The sequence below is a fragment of the Muntiacus reevesi genome, chromosome 16, assembly GCF_963930625.1.
Source record: "Muntiacus reevesi chromosome 16, mMunRee1.1, whole genome shotgun sequence".
Classification (NCBI taxonomy): Eukaryota; Metazoa; Chordata; class Mammalia; order Artiodactyla; family Cervidae; genus Muntiacus; species Muntiacus reevesi.
In genome coordinates this window covers 55,968,760-55,982,293 of record NC_089264.1, presented here as the reverse complement: position 1 = coordinate 55,982,293, position 13,534 = coordinate 55,968,760, and positions in this window count along the sequence as shown.

The following is a 13,534-nucleotide window of genomic DNA, read 5'->3' as shown; positions in this document are numbered from 1 at the left end:
TCATGGAGGGCCATTTTCAAACAATGTACCGCAACCTCCACGCCACTTTGGTGGCATCTCTTCCCTGCTCTGCTTATCTTGAATTGTTCTAGTGCAATTTCTACAGATGAGCTGGGTAGGGTTGTAGGTAAGGGGACAGACTTTTGCAGGAGGCTTCAAATGTTGGCTCTGCCGTTTGTTGGTTGTGTGACCTTTGGCGCGTTATTCACCATCTCCGGGTCTCAGCTTTGTTTGTTTGTTTTGTATCTGTAAACTGGAGATGGCGATAGTATTTACCGCATTGCGCTGTTCTGAGTACTGAAGGAATGAGTCTGAGGAGAAAACTTAATAATAGTGCCTGGCACAGAGGAAGAACTATATGAGCATTTGCTATTATTGTTATTGTTGTCCTTTTCTGTTATAAACCAAATAAGGGCGATACGGTGGGAAAGGGGATATTTAGGGCGAACTAAGGCAGAAGTCTGGAAACTTATTAAGTACACAGGACCTCCCTGCCTCAGAGTTCTCACTTACATCTAAATCCCCTGCTGACATTTAAGCCTCTTCCCTTTTGTTCTGCCCACAGGAGACATGGAGAACACCTGATCAACATCTCCTCATAATAATCCCCTGAACACCTGCAGACAGCTGTGAGCGCTTAAAGATTTGCTGAGGCTAATCTGAACACAGGTAGTTGAGGTGATGATATGTTCAAAGGTGCAGAAACCTGTATGCGGCACATGTGTTGTGTATTAATGGGCACCTCGCACTTCTCTTCCCCTCTTAGGAACTGGGGCAGTGGGTCATGTCTGCACACAGTTAGGGAGTGAGTCTCCTTTTTCTGAGCGGAAAGCCGAGGAGGAGGACAATGCAGGCAGGGCCTGAGAGACGCCATGTGTATGCAGCCTGCTGGTTCACAGGAAGAGCTAAACTCAGGAAGTGATAATGTGAGCAGTTAATTAGCACCTACTGTTTATTCCAGCGACTTCTTGCCAAGCTCAACAGTGACCCTCACTCCTAACCCAATTGACACTTTTCAATGCTCAGCTTCCTAGAGGGCCCTCACATTTGTAACTCTCTCCTGGGTTACAGGACGGGAGAGAGGCAGGAGTGAGCCAGGGCATTGTGGGCTTTGCAAGTATTAGAGCCAGAACGCCTGGATTGGAATCCCGGCTCTGCCACTTACCAACTGCATGACCCACTGCAAGTTACTTGGCTGGTGAGTTTCATCTTCATCTATAAAATGGATTTGATAATAGTGCTAAAATTATTGGGCTGCTTGAAATAGTAAAAAAAAATTTTTTTTTTCTTAGCACAATGGGAAGACATAGTAAGAATTCAAAATATTTTAAAACTCTTCTCCACTGACTTCCGGGACAGTGGCTCTTCTTCTGCCTATTAGACTACACCTTCTGTTCCTCTTTTGTCAACCCTTTTCTTTCACCCATCCATGAAAAGTCAGCAGTTCTCCCAAGGTTCTACCTCGGACCCTCTACTCTTCTTATTTTGTGTTACCTCCTATATGATTTGTGTTCACGATCTTAATTACTCTCTGGGCTACCTTTCCATTGTAGAATATCTCTATCTGGACAGTCCAAAGTTCCTTAAATTCAAAAGGTCTAAAATTAGGATCTCCACCCCTGACTATGATGAAGTAGAAACTAGTACCAATGAGCCATCCCACCACTTAAAAAAAAAATCACTAAACTGAGCAAAATATTTGAGTCAACTGTTTCAGACAGTACGAGTCTGTGGTCCCTAAGAGAAACTGAAGAGGTGAGGCCCAGAATCACTCTGGCTTTTTATCTGGGGAATATATCCCAGCTAAGAAACAGTGAACTGAGGAACTGGCTGAGCTGAGCAGGCAGAGGTTGGAGTTTGGGGCAACTGAGCAGTTAAAATTTGCAAGGTGGGGCATTGAGAGGAAGGAGCTGTGCAGAGGGAGGTCTCTAAAAATCTGTGTGAATCCCCTGTTGGTGCTTAACTAAAAGCTGGTTTGACATGTGTAAGGTGAGACTATCCTAGCATTACCAGATAGCAGCTTCTGTGGGGTTGAAAGCCGAGCAGGATTATTAGCATTCAAGCAGTGATAGGGTCACAGAAGTTTGGGTGCAGCCTAAGTGGAGACCCACAGTAACCCTTATATTAATAACAGCTCAGGCATCCAGCTGCGACCCCAGACAGAACACATTTTAAAGGGATCATGGGAGCTTCCCTTGTGGTTCAGTGGTAAAGAATCTGCCTGCGGTGCAGGAGACACAGGTTCAATCCCTGATCTCGGAAGATCCCACATGCTGTGGAGCAGCTAAGCCTGTGCTCCGCAACTGCTGAACCTAGCTCTAAAGCCTGAAAACCACATCTACTGAAGTCCGCAAGGCCTAGAGCCTGTTCTCTGAGGGAAAAAAAGAAAATCAAGATCATGTTCTAAAGCAGTATTTCTCAGTTGGTCATTCCCAGGCTTGAAGCTTTAGCATCACCTGGAAATTTGTTAGACATACAGTTGGAAATACTAATAATTCTAGAGTCCCACCTCAGATCTACTCGATCAGACTCAAGGGGAAAAGCCCAGAAATATGTGTTTTTACAAACTCTCAGATGATCCTGATGCATGCTAAAGTTCAAGAACAACTGCCCTAAAGGAAGACCTACGACCAAAACCGCCCTGACAACAAGTTTGACGAGATCACAGGGGAACTGTGTGAAGGCTGAGCACGCTGTCAGAGGGCTTCGGAAGACAGATCGGACTTTCCAAAGATCTACCCTAAAAGAAAAAAAAACCCTCCAAAATAAAAAAATAAACGTCTACACGAATTCAAAGTGGTCAAACAATAATTGAACTACCTACTAGAACAAAAATCAACACTTTTCACAGAAAAATAACTATAGGATCCACAATTTCTACAGTGCATCATCTGTAGCCTTAAGTATGACAATAAAAATTACTACACGGACACAGGAAAACAAAGTAGAAAATAGAAATTGACCTTGAGATTACTCGGATATTTTACTTAGTAGACAAAGACATTAAGATAGCTATTATAAAAATATTCAAAGAATTAAAGGCAAAACTGTTCAAAATAAAGGAAAATATGATCTGGATGAGTAAATAAATAAGAAATAGACAGGGAATCTTGATGATGGGAACTATGAAAAAGAAGCAATGTAAGCTCTAGAACTTTTTTAAAGTGAAATAAGTACACAATTCCTTAGTGGCTTAACAGCAGGTGGAAGATGGTAGAAGAGTCAGTAAACCTCAAGATTAATCAATAGAAATTATCTGACTTGAAGAACAGAAAAAAATTGGAGAAAAATGAATAGCTCCTCTGAGACCTTTGGGACATTATCAGACATATGTATAATTGGTGTCTCGAAAAGAGACATTGAAAGTGGGACAGAAATATGATAGAAAAAAAAAATTTTCCCAGTTGTTGAAATGGTCAACTTAAACCCCCATAGCTTGGCAAACTCCAGGCAATATAATTAGAAAGAAAAATTATACCTAGATACATCATTGTCAGATTGCCAAAAAACACAAAAATAAAAATTTGAAAGCTGCCAGAGAAGAACAATGTATTACATATAGAACAACCACCACACGGAGATGACCAACTTCTTGTCAGAAATTGAGAAAACAGAAGACAATGATTGACAGTTTCAAAGTGCTGAAAGAGCCCTTCCCCAAGTTCATTACTGTCCCCGCCCCTCGGTTTTCTCATCATTCTCAAATCCCTATTTGAACTCCTGGTCACTGTTCATTTGACTTTCCAAGTCAGAAAACTGGGAACCATTCTAGATACCTGTTTGTCCTCTATCCTTATATAATGGCCCAGCAGATCTTTTGATCCTACTTTTAAAATGTCACTAAACTAGTCCCACCTGTTCATCCCAATTTCCATTGCTTTAGGTCAGGCTCTTCCTATCTAATCTTCAGAAGTCAGATTGCCTGAGTTTGAATTTTGCCTTATTAGCTGTAACTTTGGGCATATTCTTTGACTTCTCTGAGTCTCGGTTTCCAGATCTATAAAATGGGAATACATCATCATCATCACCACCATCATAAACCTATCTGTGGAGATTTTAAGATTGCACAGAAATGTTCTGTCGCCTCCATAATAATCCAGGTGAACTGGGTTATGCTACAGCTACAAATATTCTTCAAATCTCAATCACTCACAACTGCGACTAACTCTCCGTGCCTGCCGGAAGTCAATGTGAGCTCTGCTATCAGTGGTTCTCACTCTGGAACCTGGGCTACACGAGAAGCCACGATGTGGAATATTGCCAGATGCCACGGCAGAGAGAGAGGAAGAGCCAAACAAATGTGGTTCTAGTTCTTAAAGGCCCCTAGTTCTCAAGGTTTCCTCTGTTTCTTTGACTGAATTGGGTCACACAGCCAGCCATGTCCAACTTCAGAAGCAGGTCAGAAAGTACAATTTTATTCTGTGCTCTGAACAGGATGTGGTAGCAATTAGTGCTGGTGTCCAAGTATTTCTGGTTCTCCTTTTGGGCTCATGGTAGGGCTGTACCTCCCTGCCTTCCTGGAGTCGGTTGTGGCCGTGTGAAACTGGGGCAGAAGCGTTGGGAGTCTATACACAATGAACCACACTTCCGGCCTACTGCTGGGATGGTGACTCCCACCCCCCACCTCCCTCCTGTGAGCTATGTATTGAGATGAAGTCTCCATTATTGCAGGATTCTATGTGACTGTGAGAAGAATCGCTCCCTGGCCAACCTGCATGTGACATATGGTAGGAGCAGAGAATTATTTTGGTTGTTTTATGCCACTGAGATTTGGGGTTTATTTCTTGCCACAGCATAACCTAACCTGTCCTGACTAGTATAGTAGCTTAAAGAATAACTGTGAGGATTAAATGAGATAACTTTTGTCAGAGGCTTGGCACATGATTAGCCCTCTGTCTATGTTAGTAATTACCATTCTTGCTTAAACTCTTGTACTACCCTCCTAACCAATGATGTCTGACCCTGTCCATTTTTCTCCATCCACTCCATTGTCTCCAGAGACATCTTCCTAAAACGCTAAACTAATCGTTCTCTTCCTTCAGATGAAATTGAAATCTTCGGTTTTCTCCTGACTTCGATAAACTTTAACTTCTCTTGTAGGGATCAAGACCTGCCACGGCCTGAACTCTGCCTACCTCTCCAGTCTCACTGCGCACTCACCCCTCAAAGTCGCCCTGGGGTCAGCCACGACGGGCAGCCAGTTCTTGCTGTGCTCTTCTTACATTCATATCATTGCGAACGCTGTTCCTTCTGCCTGGAATGCTCTTCCTCCATTCCAAGGGACTTGCCCACAAGGCAAGCCGCTTATCACTCCTCCAGACAGCCCAAGGATCACCTCCTCTGTGTATTTACTCTGATACACTTGGTAGGAGGTAGCTACAGTCCCGTTATGCCCTGATGCTTTGCTTGCTTGTCTATTTTCATTATACTGTGGCCCTCGATGGCAAAGATTTTACCCACTTCATTTTCGTACCCCCAGTGCCTAGCACTATGCCTTCCATGAGCCAAATATGTGCTTCTGTGTTAGTTGCTCAGTCGTGTCTGACTCTGTGACCCCATGGGCTATAGCCCGCCAGGCTTCTCTGTCCCTGGGATTTCCCAGGCAGGAACACTGAGTGGATTTCCATTTCCTTCTCCAGGGAATCTTCCCGACCCAGGGATCAAACCCACATCTCCCACATTGGCAGGCGAGTTCTCTACCACTGAGCCACAAGGGAAGCCCTAAACTGAGACAGTGAATAAATGAATATTTATTGAAATACTGTTTCTAATACAAGTCATTAATTAGGGCATACCACCATGGGCAAAGTTTCCAACTTTTCTTCTTGGACATGACAGAGCCTATAAAGAGAAAATATTTTCAAAACAAGAGCAAAGCAAACTAATGTAATTTGTAATTACATATTTTTTTATTCCAAAGAGTCCAGTACTGATCTCCAAATTCAGTACCATGGTTGTCACATAAGTGGCAGGGTAATGTAATAGGTAGAGGTGATAACTGTTAAATATAATGCTTGCTTTTTGACATTCTGACTACCTGAGATACTTTATATGACAATATTTTTGATATAATGAAAAAAACAAACTATCAATAGATAAAGCATCTCAGGAATATGTGTCTAATTAGTATTCTGTGTGCCTTTCCTTTTTCAAATTGTGGTTTTAATAGCCTTGAACACCTTTTGTCTCTCTTTTTATCTTTTATATTTTATATAAAAAGATATTTTTATATCTTTTATATTATATTTTCGACACCTTTCGAAGTCAATGGACTGCTTTTCTGGGTGCCTGATGTCTTCTGCTAGCGGTCAGAAGTTGTTTTGTGAAGTTTGCTCAGCGTTCAAATGTTCTTTCGATGAATTTGTGGGGGAGAAAGTGGTCTCCCCGTCCTATCCCTCTGCCATCTTAGCTCCTCCCTTGAACATCTGCAGTCACTTTTCTGGTAGGATTGCTACCCTCTCAATAGCAGATATTTACTTTGCTTTCATCTGCAGCTTCCTTGAGAGTTCTTCCTTGTCTCTCTTGTTAAGAAGGGTAGCCTTTTCCTGTCAAGTTTTCAGAACTCTTGAAAAATAGTTGATTACCTTATGGCTGTGCCGAGTCTTCCTTGCTGCCCAGGTCTGTCCTCTAGTTGAATGTAGCGGCGTCTGCTCTCACGTTGCAGTGCTCAGGTCTCTCACGACGGCGGCTTCTCTTGTGGAGCACAGGCTCTAGGAGCTCCAGCTTCGGTTGTGAGAGCTTGTGGGCTCTGTAGTTGTGGCTCCTGAGCCCTAGAGCACAGGCCCAGGCGTTGTGGCCCACGGGCTTAGCTGCTCTGAGACATATGAGATCGTCTCGGCCTAGGAATTGAACCCATGCCTCCTGCATCGGCAGGCAGCTACTTTACCACTGAGTTTTCAGAACTTTTTGCCTCCACGTTCACCATAAAACTCATAACCATTACAAAAGGTATTATCTGAGATTTTTCCAACAAAACTTTCTGCTCATTGAGTCCGTGACTTGATTTCTATGGACCATAATAAGCTCCAGAATACTTATGTTTCTCCCCTGGTAGTTCAGTCAGTAAAGAATCTGCCTGCTGTGCAGGAGACCCAGATCCGATCCCTGGGTTGGGAAGATGCCCTGGAGAAGGAAATGGCAAACCACTTTGGTATCCTTGTCTGGGAAATCCCATGGACAGGAGAGCCTGGTGGGCTGCAGTCCAAGGGGTCACAAAGAGTTAGGCACAACTGAGTGACTAACCGTTTCACTTTCTATATTGCCCATTACTATCAAACTATCTTGGTTTTGCAAGATTGAGATAGACCATAGCAAAATTTCTAAATAAGAGAACTCTAAAAACCTAAGAAATATATCTCAAAGATTTATTAAGATCAGATGGAGCAGAAGTTGAGGTTAGGATGGCATGCGATAATCAGTAAGAAAAGGAATCTTGAAAGCTACGTATAAATGAAACTCTGTGTGGGACTTCCCTGGTGGCCCAGTAGTTACGGCTTTGAGTTTCCAATGCAGGGGACACAGGTTTGATACCTGGTCAGGAAACTAAGACCCCACATAATGCATGGCACAGCCAAAAAATAAAATCATTAAAAAAAAAAAAAAAGAAATCATGGCAGGTAATCTCTGTAGAGGAACAGGCATGCCCAGGAGAAGGAGAGGAGCAAGGATGGCCAGGACAGTGGGCTGGGTCAGCACTGAGAGGGTGGGACTCCTGGGCAAGGAGCAATCTCAACCAATTAAGCAGTGGACCTAAATGGCAAAAGACCCTGATGCTGGGAAAGATTGAAGGCAGGAGGAGAAGGGGGCGACAGAGGATGCGATGGTTGGTTGGCATCACCGACTCAATGGACGTGACTTTGAGCAAAGTCTGGGAGCTAGTGAAGGACAGGACAGCCTGGTGTGCCGCAGTCCACGGGGTCGGAAAGAATCGGACACGACTGAGCGACTGAACAACAACAAAAGCAGCAAAATCAACCAGCGTGCGGTAGAGCACAGGGACCCAGGGTGGCTTGGAGAAGGTATTCATGTAGGAAACTGCCTCTGCAGGTTAGATCTTCAGAGAAAAGAAAGCATGGTTAATGATGAGATAAGTATAGCTCCCAGTTAAGAAAAGGCATGGCTCAACTTCAACACTTCTGAGAAAAAATCGTGGCACCACCCACATGGGCCTGTCTTTAGACTTGGAAGCTGGGGTCACTGCGCTTAGCAGAGAGGAGGAAAGAGAAGAGCAGAAACACAGTTCTGGGGCGAGAAAAAGACACCTCCAAAAATACTCGTCTCTTCTCATACACCAAGGACAGAGGTGTTTGGACCTGCCAAAGACAAGAATGACTTTAGCCGTCGTCAGTGATTTCAAAAGGGAAATGTAAATTCCATGAAAAGAAAGAGGCGGAGCAATGCACAGCCATGTCAGCATTGGTGGAGAAACGTGTTATGTCATGTGACTGCACTGGCATTTTAGGTTCCCATAATCTGTGGAGTTATCAAGGGGACCCATTCAACATTTAGCATATTATGTCTGCAAGAAAACATGTTCTTGATTGAAAACAAGGCTGGAGTTTTCATGTAGTTTTCATGGGCTATTTTTCATGTGTGGCATCTTGTATCCAAGTAGCCACTTTTTTCAAGTGTATAACATCTTTAACAGAATATGCCTAGTCACACAGTACAGAGGAACTGGCAAATTAAACATTTAATGGTCATTGAATGGAAATAACTATTTTTTTTTTTATAAAGAAACTTGCCTAGATACAAGGAACAATGAAAGGAATGTAGTTATGAAGTCAGTTCTTTCTTGGATTGGGTCTGAAACACTTTGAACATATGAATTGTTTATTGTTACTAATGAAATGTGTTTTAGAGAGAGGTCACATCAGATCACAAAACAAAATTAAATCTAATTAGCCAGGAGTTCCCAACATTGATCAATCCAGATTGTGATACTATAGGTTTTGGACTTCTATTTCCTAAACTTGCTTCATGTAGTTCAGGAGGGAATCTGATCATTTTTCATTATTTCAGATAAAAACCAATGAATAAAAGAAGAAGTGATGGGTTCTGTGGAATTATTTGCTGGTGTTGTCAGAGTTCCAAGGAGAGGGACATGTCTACTCCTTGTGTGGGGCATCTGTTGGCTCTATGGTAGCTTGAAAGGCAACTCAAATATTACTCTGATCAAGACATATATTTCCCCAAGTGAAAAGAATGTCTGAAACACCAAAGTTGGAACCACTGGATTAGCTTGAGATTCAGGAATTTACTGTGACAGAAAATTAGGCCAAGTTGAAAATTTTTTTGCAAGGAAGACCAGAGATGAAGGAAGTCTATTTTCAAAATACACTTGAAAAGCCTTAAGAGCATGCCAATGTAAGAAGTCAGCAAATTGGCGAGATTGAGGATTAACAGCTATGCACGATGATTGTTTGTAATGCCCCTAAACTCAGAGGGTATTTGCTTCTCTGACTCATGTGGGTCAACAAGAGTGCAGTGTAGGAGTCAGGTGGGGGAAGGGGTGATGGCATGTAGTTGGTAATATCATACTCCAAAATTATTATTGATTTTATATAATTGTAATGATTATGCATAATTTATCTTAAAATTTCAAGTAATCTTAAAGCAGGAGATGTGATCTTTATATTGATTAAAAAATATGTTGGTTAGATATACCACATGTTGCGTGAGGACCACTGAGGGCCCCCTCCTTAGACTCCTTTTTGCAAAGAGTTCATGGTAGACCTTTCAAATGGATTGGCCATGATTCACAATACTTAGAATCATTTAAACTATAGTCTCTGGAGCAACAATAAAGTCAATATCTTTCTATCTAACCACTAGTGGCTCTCGAGTTTTACTCTGGAAGGATTCTTTCTTCAAAGAATCTATCTTTGTTAAGGGTGAAAGGGACATAGCCGATGTCCCAGTGGTCTTTTCCACAGGAAGGTGAAGTCGATCTGCTTTCAAAGTACCAGCTGCCTCTACCCACCGCACACTGTGGCTGTGTTCAAAAAGAAGAGTATACTGGAAGCAAGCTTCCAGAACACACAGTGCCTCATAAAACATGTTCAGCTGGAGCACAGACCCTTTCAAGTACATTGCCTAACGCCACAGTGACTTATCTGAATGCTCCCTCAGAGCTCTCTCTGAAGGACAGGGTCAGATTGAGGCTGTAAAGTGGTACAAGTGTACTTCCGGGCGTCTTCATCCGGAACTCCCACTGAGCCGGACAGTCGGTCTGGTTAGATCACTAGTCTTTGGGTGGGTATCATGACTTCCTGCCCTAAATGCATGCCCATCAGCCTTTTAGGTTTCATTGCCATTACCTCACAAAAGAGGCCAGAAAACTCTAGATCAGTGGTTTCCAACCTGCTTCTTTATCAGAATTTCCTTATTAGCATCACCACATTGCTATTTTATTTGGACTTTTATTGAGTGAGAAAACTCCATAACTGCAAAAAAAAAAAAAAAAAAAAAAAAGCCAGTTACTATCAACCTGAGATTGAGATTAGCTTGTTAATCAACTTCTATAGGTATTTTAAAAAATAGTAGTTATATATGAAACATAGTCAATCTTCAGATGTGACTTGAAGACCCATTTTACTTAAGGCTCTTTTGGTTGCAAATAACAAACAAACTCTGGCCAGAATAGATTAAAAGGCGCCAAGGAAGAGATGCACACCAGGCCTTGGGAAGGGTCACGGTCAGTGGCAGCTCATGGCTTCATTCTATTTGTCTAGTTGACAGCAAGAGTTAGCTCATTCCAGAGAGTTACATCCTTCCACATGGGGAAGATCTTCAAAAACTCACTCAAATTCTATAGTTAAGTTCTTTTTTTTCCCTGAAAATCACACAGAATTAGTTGGCTAGGGCTGCCATAACAAAATTACACAATCTGGGTTGCTTAACAGAATTCTGGAGAATGGAAATCCAGGATCAAGGTGCCAGCAGGATTGGTTGCCCCGGCTCACAGATTATCACCTTCTCACTGTGTCTCCACATGGCATTCTCTCTGTCTGCATATCCCTGGTGTCTCTCCCCCTTTTCATAAGAACAGTAGCCACATTGGATTGGGGTCACCCTTGTAATCTCATTTAACCTTAATTAATTCTTTAAAGGTCCAGTCTCCAAATACTGTCACATTAGGGAGTAAGGCTCCAACATATAAACCTTGAAGGGACACAATTTAGTCTGTAATAGATACCATGTCTGTCTTTTTCTCTGTAGACTTTATTTATTTTTTTTTTTTTAAATATTATTTTATTAGTTGGAGGCCAATCACTTTACAACATTTCAGTGGGTTTTGTCATACATTGACATGAATCAGCCATATAGTTACACGTATTCCCCATCCCGATCCCCCCTCCCACCTCCCTCCGCACCCGACTCCTCAGGGTCCTCCCAGTGCACCAGGCAAGAGCACCTGACTCATGCATCCCACCTGGGCTGGTGGTCCGTTTCACCATAGATAGTATACATGCTGTTCTTTCAAAACATCCCACCCTCACGTTCTCCCCCAGAGTTCAAAAGTCTGTTCTGTACTTCTGTGTCTCTTTTTCTGTTTTGCATATAGGGTTATCGTTACCATCTTTCTAAATTCCGTATATATGTGTTAGTATACTGTAATGTTCTTTATCTTTCTGGCTTACTTCACTCTGTATAATGGGCTCCAGTTTCATCCATCTCATTAGAACTGATTCAAATGAATTCTTCTCTGTAGACTTTATAAACTGCTATTGGCCAAAAGCACAAGAATCCCACCAAGCTGGGCACCTTCTAAAGTAGGTATGATAGTATAAGTTTTATAACTCAGAATTGAACACCAAGTAAGCATTGACCCTAGAATGTCGCACTTTACAGGAACATCTCCTGGCAGATTTAAGTATTACTACTTCACTAGCTGCTCATTTTGAAGTCCCAGTCAGCAAGGAATTCCATGAGTTTCAAGACATCTGTATGGAAATTTTTTTTAATATCTGTGAATTCTTATAAAATATGTTGTTGTCCAGTTGTTAAGTCATGGCCTACTCTTTGCAACCCCATAAATTGCAGTACACTAGGCTCCCTTGTCTTTCATTATTTCCCAGAATTTGCTCAAACTCGTGTCCATTGAGTCAGTGATGCCATCCAACCATCTCATTCTCTGTCGACCCCTCTCCTCCTGCCCTCAATCTTTCCCAGCATCAGGGTCTTTTCCAGTGAGTCAGCTCTTCCCATCAGGTGGCCAAAATATTGAAGCTTCAGCTTCAGCATCAATACTTTCAATGAATATTCAGGACTGAGTCCCTTTAGGATTGACTAGTTTGATCTCCATGCTGTCCAGGGGACTCTCAAGAGTCTTCTCTAGCACCACAATTTATTTATTTATTTATTTTTTTCTCTAGCATCACAATTTAAAAGCATCAATTGGCATCAATAGCACATAAAATATATTCAAGACCAAATTGAAATAGTTCCTTCATCTGTTTTTTGACTTACAAATTAGGGAAAAACAAGGAAACACTACATGCATGGCTGGTTTCAACCAAATTCTTTCTTTAAGTGATATAATATCAGTCCTTATAGGTTTGGATGCCACTGTCATGGGGAAAAGATAAGGGAGGTAGGGAAGAGTTATATGTTATTTAGTGAAAACTGAACAAAATCTTATCTAGAAAAGAAAGAAAAAGCATGAGACTTAGAATTTTACCAAACTTCCAACCAACTTAGACTGATTCAAAAAAAATTCAGTTGACCTATAAATAACTCATGGATTAGGAGTGTCAAACTTCCATTCAGGTGAAAAATATGTGTATAATTTATAGTTGGCCCTCCAGATCCCTGGTTCCTGGTTTCTCCCTGTATGTGGTTGCTCCACATGTGCGATCTGGCATCTGCAGATTCAGCCAACCTCATGGTTGTGTATGAGTGTATTACCATCATATTTACTATTGAAAAAAATCTTCTGTAGGTGGACTGCACAGTTCACAACTGTGTTGTTCAAGGGTCGGCTGTATATGAACTCCCAAATCAAAGACAAATATTCAAAAACTGAAAAGGCTTTCCCAAAGGAGGCTAAGGTACAAGAAAATCTAAACCACAGCTCTATGTAATTCCAATATGTAGTATCTATAATTCAAGCCTTACTACTTTAGAAAGGTTTTTATCCAGATAAAGGGTTTTTATCTGGTCTTACAGCTTCTGTCCCCACTAGGTGCCAAAGTAAACAAACTTTTTCACATTTTGGTACATAAAATCATTTTTAGGGTATTGCCTGCTGTTATCACATGAATAATATCATAAAGTATAATATTACCAGAAATGAGTAGCTTTAAGTATTAGCTCCAGGAAGGAAACTTCTTTCACTTGCTAAATACCTTGGCACGCACTGGCCCCTCCCAGGCACACGGACTGCTGCTTCTCAGCAAGAAATAGTCCCAGATACGCCATATTGACAAACACAAATGAAATAATCATCGACTCTAGCATTTTCCTGATTGACTCTTCCTTGTTGATTGGCTTGCAGTTTAATGTTTTTGCTGCACTGGTTTCTGAGTTCAAA